Below are 11,081 nucleotides of genomic sequence, written 5' to 3'. Positions count from 1 at the left end.
CGGGATTGCATTCGGGGGTCGAATACCACGTTTGGATGTCAAAATCGAAGCAAAAAGTCGGACTCTGAGAAAAGTGTACAACCGCGGCGCGTGGCGCGCCACGCCTGTACAAAAGTCCTGAAGTCTGTCTGGCTGCCTGACAGATTTTAACTCTCCGAACTTTCCCACTAACACCCCGCGAGGCGAGTCTCCCCATGCGGCGCGCCTATGCAATGTTTACAGAGTAGTTGTCCTATTTCGCGTCGGAAAAGGTATTTTCATTTGGGGCCAACCCTGCTTGGTATAAATACATGACAAACCTTGTTTTTGTGACTTTTGACACATCTAAGACCTAAGGAGGCTAGAGAGAAGGTGGAGAAGCGAAAGCACAAGGGATTCATCATTAAATCCTCACTCAAGACAAGAGCTTGGATAGTTTTATGTTTTTCTTTATATTTGTGATGAATTACTCCATATCTATAGAGTAGTTCTCTTTAGGGTTTGATGGATTTGGTGTCTTGATATTTGCTTATGGATATTAACTCTAGTTTTTATGCATTGAATCGTTTTGGGTGTTTTAATTATTGCATCTATATTCACATGTTCATGTAATCGAGAGAGGCATACTTGCGATATCTTTGCATTATCTTGTTGGATGAATTCATTAATTCTTCTTATTTATCGAAAGAGGCTAGTTGAATTATTGTTTAGACTTAGTTAGGAGGATAATCGAGAGAGGTTCTCCTAAAGACCAATCCACTACGAACTCTTGCATTTTTCACCGAGCTTAAATTGGTTCACATTGTGAGGTTGAGACTTAATCAAGAGAGGAGTTTCTACTAAACGTTTGAACTAATAATTGAGTGAATTCGAGAGGCTCTCTTGAACATTAGAAGTGAATTAACTAGAGTTAAATCCCAGACAATTATCTTGCACCTATCCAATCAATGCCTATTTTCTCCCATTGATATCTTCTTTGCTTACTTTTGTTTCGATTGTCATTCGTCAATTAGCTTTAGATTCTTAGTTAATTTTAGTTTTTAATCACATAATTCTCAACTGTTGATCATCTTGGATAGCAAACAAGCTATAAGCCATGAAAATATTGTTTAACTCTAATCCCTATGGATACAATATTATATTATACTATATTCGACTAGCGAGCATATTTAAGTGTGTGTTTTGCGCTCGTCAAATTTTAGCGCTGTTGCCGGGGATTGACAATCAATAGTGATTGAAATAGTCTGTAGTGCTAATTCAGGAATTTTTCTTGTTATTTTATTTTTCCCTTTTTACGTTTGGTGTTCTTTGATTGTGCGCATACTACATGTTAGATTGGTGCATGACTCGATCGTCTGGGAAGGAAGTTCTACCATATGAACCAAATATCGAGAATCAACTGCGACAACTGAGGAAGGAAAGAAATTTCCATGAAAATATAGAGAAGGTTGGGAAATCCTCAACCAAAGAAATTATGGTTGGAGATGATGATAATGTTGATTTGGCCACAAGAGAGGAAGCCCAACAATGGGAAAAAGATGCACGAGATGCGGAGCAAGATGCTCTTCGAAATGCACAACTTGTCTATGAAGAGGAGAGGGCTCAGAGAATTGCTCAGAATCGACCCGTGGGTGTAGACCAGTTCAGAAACATAGCTCTCAGAGCTGGGAGACCACTTGGTGATTATGCTAGACTTGTCTATAACCAAGGCTTATCAAGTATTAGACCACCTCCACTGGCTGCGAACAATTTCGAATTGAAGCAAAGGTTGCTTCAAACTCTTCAAAATTGTTGTGTCTTTAGAGGGAAGCCAAACAAAGATCCAAATACACATTTAATGAACTTTGATGAGATTATGAATATCTTACAATATAATGGTGTTTCACAAGATGCGGTGTATTTATGGGCATTCCCTTCACACTCAAAGATGATGCAAAGCAGTGGCTTAGAAGCTTGCCTCAGGGATCAATTAGAATATGGGAGGAGATGACCAGAAAATTTCTTGATAAATATTTCCCCTCAGCTAAGACGGGCAAGTTTAGAAGAGAGATTCATAACTTATGCCAGAAAGATAATAAAACTATGTTTGAAGACTGGGAGAGGTTCAAGGAATTAGTTTGAAAGTGTCAACATAGTAGAATTGAACTCTGGATACAACTCAAGGATTTTTTGGATAGTTTGACACCGGCCTCATGTAGAACATTGAGTAATGCAGCTGGAGGGCCTTTGATGAAAAAGACACCAGAGGAGCTAGTCACAATTCTAGATGAGTTATCTGATAATGCAAATCAGTGGCCCTCTGAAAGCGTTGAAAGAAGAAGGGCGAATGGTGTTCACCAAGTTTGATGCTAACACATCTGTGCAGGTACAGCTTGATGCCATGGCGAAAGAGATAAGGAAGCTGACCTTAGCTTCAATAGAAAGTGAGAATCACGCAGCTTGTGATATATGTGGAAGAGGACACCCTACTCATGAGTGTCAGGCCTCAACTGAGGAAGTAAATGCTATGGAAAATTACAACTTCAATGCAATGGGTCAGAAGCACCCCGGTTATTCATGGAGTTCACCTGGGGGTACTGCAAATGCATGGCAACAAAACAATCCCAGATTTCAAGGACAAGGAGCTCCAGGTTTCCAAAATCATCAAGGGCAGCTGTTTTAACCTCAACATTCCAATCAACATGGGTTAGAAGATCTGATGAAGTCCTTTAGTGTCAAGACAGATGAGAGGTTAGATGCTCATGGTGTAGCTATCAAAGAACTTGGCACATGGCTGCGAAATTTGAAAAAGCAAGTGGGACAAATTACAACCATATTATCTAAAAAGATCCCAGGTACTTTGCCAGTTGATACTAAAAGAAACCCCAAGGAGATGGTAAATGCTGTAACTCTGAGAAGTGGACAAGTAGTGATGTCATGCCCGGAACCAGGGGGCGAGACCGGCACTCGGTGCCTCACCTATCCTTGCGTACCACCTTGCGACTAAGGGACTCTGAACATACGATGTCATACTTTTGCCATGGGCCACATTGCAAGACAACTGCGAATACTGAATAAATATCAATATAAAACTGGGCCGACAAGGTCGTCGTAATTACTACAGCTGACAAACCAACCAAATATACATACAAGGCCTACAAGCCTAACAAGCTGCACTAACTGACAGGATATGTCTACAAGCCTCTACTGGTGGATATACTGTGATCAGAACAGCTTCCCGACCTACTCATAACATATATACAATTATACACAATATGTAGATAAAGCTCTAGACCCGGCAACTCCGAAAGGCATGGAGCTTACCGATTAAGCTGAACTCTGGCAACACTTAATGAGGAGGTATACCCGTCTATCTGTTTGAACCTGCACGCATGAAATGCAGTGCCCCCAGAAAAGGGACGTCAGTAAGAAATAATGTACCGAGTATGTAAGCAACTATACTGAAAGCTGAAACTGAACTGATAATATAATAACTGAAAGCAACTGGAAGTCAATGATAATCTGAAGATATGCTTACCTGCTGATACTGACTCAACTCTCTCAATATAGTAAGTAAAATAGTTGTCCGGCCTTATAAGACTCGGTATATATATAACTGCTCTGCCGTAGTAGGCTCGCTCATAGGCGCTCGGCCATACTAGGCTCTGTATCTCGGCTAACTGGGCTCGCTCATAGGCGCTCGGCCACAGTAGGCTCGGTATATAACTTACCATCTGATCAGAGGTTGCCCAATAGGGGCCTGCCCATCGATTATAGCTCGATGGTAATGAAAATACTGTAATACTGTATATATAGGCTCTCTACTCTCTTGACTGGAAAAAAGGAAATACTCAAATGAATATGAAGTCCCGATAAAGAGAATATTGTAACTTACAAAACTAGAAAAATATACGTAAATTCCGGGATATGAATTTTTCTTTATGCTTCGTTATCAAACTCGTGTAATTACGAAATCATACCAAAATGAAAGAACATCTTAGCCTTAACATAACTGGAGTAGAGAAAAATCCGTATGATGTTCTTGAAAAAGGTTGCACCGTACTCCTTTAGAATCGCAAAATTTTACGTTGCTACAGTTCTAAAAATTTTCGATGGATTGGTTGAAGAATCACATTGGTTAATGTGTAAAAATTCTCGATGGAATTGTTTAAACTTGTAGGAATTCTTAGCGTTCTGATTGTAAGGATTAGTTGAAGATTTTGTAAGAAATCTCTTTGAGATAATGTCTGATTGTAGTATTTTTGCATTGAAAATGTTAGCATGAGGTGTATTGTAATTAACACCTTAAATTGCCACCTACCCAACATGACTAATGAGTCATTTGATTTGGGTGGTGGCTTGCTGCCACATAAGGTAGGGGAGGGATTTTTAATCTTATCCTATAATTAATAATTAATTAGGTATTATCCCGCTACCCGATAATTAACCAATTAAACACATAATTAAAAATTATCCCAAATTACTTAAAATATTGCACATTTTTAGCATATCTTTTACACCTCACTATCATGGCCATGCGGTACCTTGTATGGTACTAGTCCATAAATACTGGGTATTTTAGCTCGAGCCATATTTTATCCCAAAATGTCAAACTTCGACAAAATTTATTTTCTTCGATTTGCTTACCCTCTCACCTTTACCAATTTACTCATCACTTGTTTAAAATAGCATAATGCATATAATCACGAAATAATTTCATTCCCGAACTTGCGTCAATTAACTTACGACGAAACTTTATTGTACAAAAATGCGGGATGTAACATCATTCCCCCCTTTGGAATATTCGTCCTCGAATGTTGACTGATATACTTATCATTTTCATAACTTATGTCCTCTGAATACTTTAGTACTTTCCTTGCTATCTAAACAATTGTTCTGTGAATAATTTTAAGTGCCAGTGCATTACCCCCTTTAAGCTTCTTTCTCACACCACGACTTGTAGTCAGAATCCTTCTAATATCGTAACTGTTGCTACCTTCTGTCATAGATCCATTTATCCATCCGTATGACTTTACTGCCATAACACTTACTTTGATTTATCGTTATTGAGGGCTGCTACCGAACTCCTGGTTACTTTCGTTGCTTATCCTATATGCAATAAGCTAAGTCCTTTAATGCCCCTCATTACTGTTCGTCTTAATAATGACGGCCTAATCTCATCTCATACTTTGTGACCTTTGTCCATCCATTGTTGATTCATCTTAATACCGATAACTTGGCCTCTTATGTAATACTACCGCTAGGGCTCACGTCTCATCGGGGAACATTTGAAGTGACTTTCTTAATCCACTTAGGGGTGATATTGTACTTCAATGACCGTATTTTATAGCATCCCAATGTGATTCACTTACGTGGGTATTTTAATCTCATACAATCCATGAAATCCTCTTCAAATCATTACTCACTCGAAGGCCTAAACGTCATCCTTTATCTATCTCAATCACACCCTTATTTCACTACCAGGGCAGCATTCCATCTCTTCTAAATGCTACTAGACATAGACTCCTTTGAGCTTATTCAGGCACCCATCAGCTCTATCTCATTTTCGTGGGCTTAATCCCGAGGGCTTATCCATTCTTGTCACCTTCTCACACGCCCTTTTTTTTATGCTTACTCCTGTCTTCCTACAATCTTATCGCTCTACCATACTTTAGCTTGCGACCCATACATATCCATTTATACTACTCACAGCCTCCCTTCAACTTCCTTGCACCATATATTTCCTTGTGTTATTCTGGAACATCAAGTAAGACATCATATCGTCTCTAACTCTTCTTTTACTTTCTTAACTAGACCTCTCGATACCAAGAAACCATAGGCTATAAGATATGCCACTGACGATGGCGCTATCATTCCTGGATATTGAATCCCCGCGGTTCTAGCCTTCTATCCGAAGTATGGACTATTCCCTAACCTTCTGCATCTGAGTATCTTGTATGTTGTTCACTTTTACCTTACTTACCTTAAAATATCGCATCACATCTTCTATCTCTATCATGACCTCCTTTCCACAAAGGTATAATTCATATTCACAACTTAAAGCTCTATTATAATACTTGCACCTCTGGTGTATACACAATCTGGTGAGAGCTTCATACCGACTTCTTATAAGGTTCGAACTTCTTCTAACTGGCTTCCTTATAGAGCCATTATAGAATATGGTTATTGCACTATATCTATTGCACCTCTGATATTAATAGTGATTCTTCCATGTTCTCAAGCGCAATTTCTATAATTTCTAGGTCCAATAATTAGACTCTTGATTTAATTCGTTCTTGTAACTCTTTAGTTTCCTCTTCCTTCTGATCAACCTTTATGTAGGCTAAAGCTATCTTCCGATCTGCGGCTCATGGCAGTAGTTATTACTTTAGCTCTTCATGGACGCTATGGAATATCCATTATACAATCTTATAACAATTCAATCTTTTGTCTATGACCTAGGCTCAATTCTTTCTTTTAACCTATACCGGAATATTCTATGGCTGTAAGATTGTCAACATATATGCCGCATGTATAATACTCCAAAATATTAGGTACATTCATTATGTAATTATCTCAGGATCATTGATTGAATAATTCCTTTCATTCCTTCTCAACTTTCTTTAAATGCAAGCAATTGCTTTTTCTGGTCGTTCTGCCTCCTTGTTGCGCGCATACTTAGCTTATTTTAGTGCCCACACATATTGGAATTATATACAACCCATATGATCTTGAATATCACCTTTTGATTTTGATATATATCACCTTTTGATTTTGATATATATATATATTTTTTCTTCTTCCCGTTCATTAGCCACGATAGGTGCCACCTGCTGATGGAGTGCATACAATGTTGTTGTAAGACTGTTGTTACATGACCATTTCATCTTTAGGTGACTGTGCTTGGTTAAAGCCTTCTTCTTTATTTTCTCCGCTAATCTTTCATTGTAGTACTTAGGGAGGACCCTCTGATTCTTGCAAGGCTGCGAGCTTATTACATCGTATACTCGACGGAATTTTTGATGTTCGTACTCGTATATAAAATTCCTTAATTACTTACCTCCATACTTATATTCCTGTACGGTTTCTCCCGAACTGAAGTTTTGACTGTCTTCCCTTAAAACTCATATGGTATCTTTAACTACCCCAACTCCTATCCGAATATTTCTCAAGGTCACGATGTCATATCTGCGAGACTGAATTCCCCATGTTGGGGTTCACTCTGTTTATCTTGCACGATCTATTGATTTGTCTGTATCCTTTTGTCTAGCCATAACTAGACTCTTCCTGAATCAACTACTAACTACTCGTTGGCTCATTCTCATGTCAATATTCTGCGTAATCTTTCACGGGTCATTTCCTTTATCTTAACTTACGTCCCGCACTGGCTCCTTATCTATCAATAACATCTCAGGCAGGAACCCTTACCTCCTCTCCTTGACGTCGTGTTTGCATAATGTTCTGGAATCGTAGCGAATCTGCAGGACTTGAATAAGTGCAATCTTATCCCATTCTCATTCTTATCACATTTTTCCTTTACCATTTCCATAGTTACTAGAACCACTTTATTCTAACCTAATCACATAACACCATATTCCCTCCTTTAGGGGAGCACTAAGATTTAGTGCTACGATGATCTACGTATAGATGTTTTACCCTCTCATCTTTGGCATCTTTTCACATCATCGATGATCTTTACTCGCCTCGCGGTAATCCTTCAGTACCAAGGATAACGAAATTCCTCACTCGCGAGGGTGACACTTAGTGTAACTGGCACATATAGCCCCTTAAGCTTAACTTTACTCAACTTGCTTGCTTTAGGGAAGCGTCTTCCTGAATGACCATTCTCTGAATTACTCATGAACCTTCTTCTGTTGTCCACTCTATTATCGCCGGAATGAAATCTGAAATTCTCATGATGCTGACTATTATCCAATCACTCAGTCCCTAATTCATGTTTAATTTATCTCGTTCACCAGCCCATATTGATTTCTATTGTTCTGGAGTCTAGATTTTCCTTCCGGTAGTCGCGTTGGAGTTACGAACTTATTTCTTGAAATGAGAATATGACTTTATGGCCTATACTCTTTTGTTTTCTCAAGGCTTGTCACCTCTCGTCTTTTCCTTCAATTGACTATAGACTATGTAATACTGTCATCTTTTTGATCCACCGTTGTCATCCATGTATCATATCTTACTCATAATGCTTCATTAACCCTTTTCTTATTTCCCGCTAACATTTATGTCTATCACTTTATTCTGAAAACTCAAACAAGACATTCTTTTGCTTTTAGCTCCCCTTGCTCCATCCAGTGGCTATTGGGGTTTCTTAACATTCTCACTCTACTAGGGATGCAAGCCACACTAAGGTAATATTTATCCCTTCCATGCATTATTCAAATCTAATTGTAATATTCTAGAGTGCACTGTCTGGGTGCCTCACAAGGAGATCTATTAGCACCTTTGTAATATCCTTATGAAATGCCAACTAACACAAACAATCCATTTACCATTTTGGGTTACTCTAACCCCAGTCGGATCCTAATATCATGTCCTTTTCTTAAACTACACATGTTAGCCCCCCAATAAGGTATAACTGAGATGGGTGTGGCCAATTCTACATACGTCTGTTACTGTTGAAGGTAAGTCACAATGCTTATACCTTTCTGCCGGAGTTGAAAATACCGGTAATCTTCATTAACTGGGTACCTTGTACCCTTCTCATCTTGCTCCTTTTACTTGTTGAAGCTTGTATCTATCTTCTGAACCTCTCATTGCCTTTCACCATAGAGGTGGATAGATATTCTTGCCTTAAGGCTCCTTATCAAGAAGCTTAAACGTAAGGTACACAAATGTTCTGCTGAAGACCTCACATTTATCCATCATAGGAATAATGCAAACTCGAGTTTCTCTAACTCAACTCTTCCATAACTATATCTCTACCAACCATCTTTCTGGATGTAGGTATCGTCGTATTATGAATAAGATAGAGTTTAGGAAATTGAGTTCTTACAACAGAGCTCTACCACACGAGCTAGAGTAAGAAGAAAGAGTGACAGTCTTAAATGCCCTGTAGCTTCCTGTTTATAAGTGTGGTGCACGACACACCCATAAACAAGACTCTACTAGACACGGCTTGTAGACTCCCTAGGACAGAACTGCTCTGATACCACTTTTGTCACGCCCCGAACCAGGGGGCGAGACCGGCACTCGGTGCCTCACCTATCCTTGCGTACCAACTTGCGACTAAGGGACTCTGAACATATGATGTCATACTTTGGCCATGGTCCACATTGCAAGACAACTGCGAATGCTAAATAAATATCAATATAAAACTGGGCCGACAAGGTCGTCATAATTACTAAAGCTGACAAACCAACCAAATATACATACAAGGCCTACAAGCTTAACAAGCTGCACTAACTGATAGGATATGTCTACAAGCCTCTACTGGTGGATATACTGTGATCAGAACAGCTTCCCGACCTACTCATAACATATATACATTTATACATAATATATAGATAAAGCTCTAGACCCGGTAACTCCGAAAGACATGGAGCTTACCGATCAAGCTGAACTTGGGCAACACTTAATGAGGAGGTATATCCGTCTGTCTGTCTAAACCTGCACGCATGAAATGTAGCGCCCCCAGAAAAGGGACGTCAGTACGAAATAATGTACCGAGTATGTAAGGCACTATACTGAAAGCTGAAACTGAACTGATAATATAATAACTAAAAGCAACTGGAAGTCAATGATAATCTGAAGATATGCTTACCTGCTGATACTGACTCAACTCTCTCAATATAGTAAGTAAAATATCTGTCCGGCCTTATAAGGCTCGGTTATATAACTGCTCTGCCGTAGTAGGCTCGCTCATAGGCTCTCGGCCATACTAGGATCTGTATCTCGGCCAACTGGGCTCGCTCATAGGTGCTCGGCCACAGTAGGCTCGGTATATAACTTACCATCTGATCAGAGGTTGCCCAATAGGGGCCTGCCCATCGATTATAGCTCGATGGTAATGAAATTACTGTAATACTGTATATATAGACTCTCTGCTCTCTTGACTGGAAAAAGGAAATACACAAATGAATATGAAGTCCCGATAAAGAGAATATTGTAACTTACAAAACTAGAAAAATATACGTAAATTCCAGGATATGAATTTTTCTTTATGCTTTGTTATCAAACTCGTGTAATTACGAGATCATGCCAAAATGAAAGAACAATTTAGTCTTAACATACCTGGAGTAGAGAAAAATCCGTATGATGTTCTTGGAAAAGGTTGCACCGTTCTCCTTTAGAATCGCAAAATTTTACGTTGCTACAGTTCTAAAATTTTTCGATGGATTGGTTGAAGAATCACGTTGGTTAATGTGTAAAATTTCTCGATGGAATTATTTAAACTTGTAGGAATTCTTAGCGTTCTGATTGTAAGGATTAGTTGAAGATTTTGTAAGAAATCTCTTTGAGATAATGTCTGATTGTAGTATTTTTGCATTGAAAATGTTAGCATGAGGTGTATTGTAATTAACACCTTAAATTGCCACATACCCTACATGACTAATGAGTCATTTGGTTTGGGTGGTGGCTTGCTGCCACATAAGGTGGGGGAGGGATTTTTAATCTTATCCGATAATTAATAATTAATTAGGTAATATCCCGCTACCCAATAATTAACCAATTAAACACATAATTAAGAATTATCCTAAATTACTTAAAATATTGCACATTTTTAGCATACCTTATACACCTCACTATTATGGCCATGCGGTACCTTGTATGGTACTAGTCCATAAATATCAGGTATTTTAGCTCGGGCCATATTTTATCCCAAAATATCAAACTTCGACGAAATTCATTTTCTTCGATTTGCTTACCCTCTCACCTTCACCAATTTACTCATCACTTGTTTAAAATACCATAATGCATATAATCACGAAATAATATCATTCCCGAACTTGCGTCAATTAACTTACGACGAAACTTTATCGTACAAAAATACAGGATGTAACAAGTGAAAAAGCCCACCCCTATCCCAAAAGAGGTGGTACTTGAAAAAGAAAGTGAGGAGCAACTGATAAATGAAGTTGATAAGAAGAAGAAAGGCAAGAAGG

At 38.7% G+C, this 11,081-nt stretch overlaps 1 non-coding gene across 1 annotated transcript; it reads right to left on the bottom strand.

Moving 5' to 3' along the window:
- Positions 1-2,013: 2,013 nt before the first annotated feature.
- LOC142167724 (small nucleolar RNA R71) lies at positions 2,014-2,120 on the bottom strand. Its single transcript, XR_012697810.1, has one exon. It is a non-coding gene; the product is annotated as a small nucleolar RNA R71 (small nucleolar RNA).
- Between the last annotated feature and the right edge of the window lie 8,961 nt (positions 2,121-11,081).

This window comes from Nicotiana tabacum, chromosome 12 (genome assembly GCF_000715075.1).
Source record: "Nicotiana tabacum cultivar K326 chromosome 12, ASM71507v2, whole genome shotgun sequence".
NCBI lineage: Eukaryota > Viridiplantae > Streptophyta > Magnoliopsida > Solanales > Solanaceae > Nicotiana > Nicotiana tabacum.
Note: the sequence above shows the minus strand (reverse complement) of the source record. Positions and strands in the feature narration are given on the sequence as shown.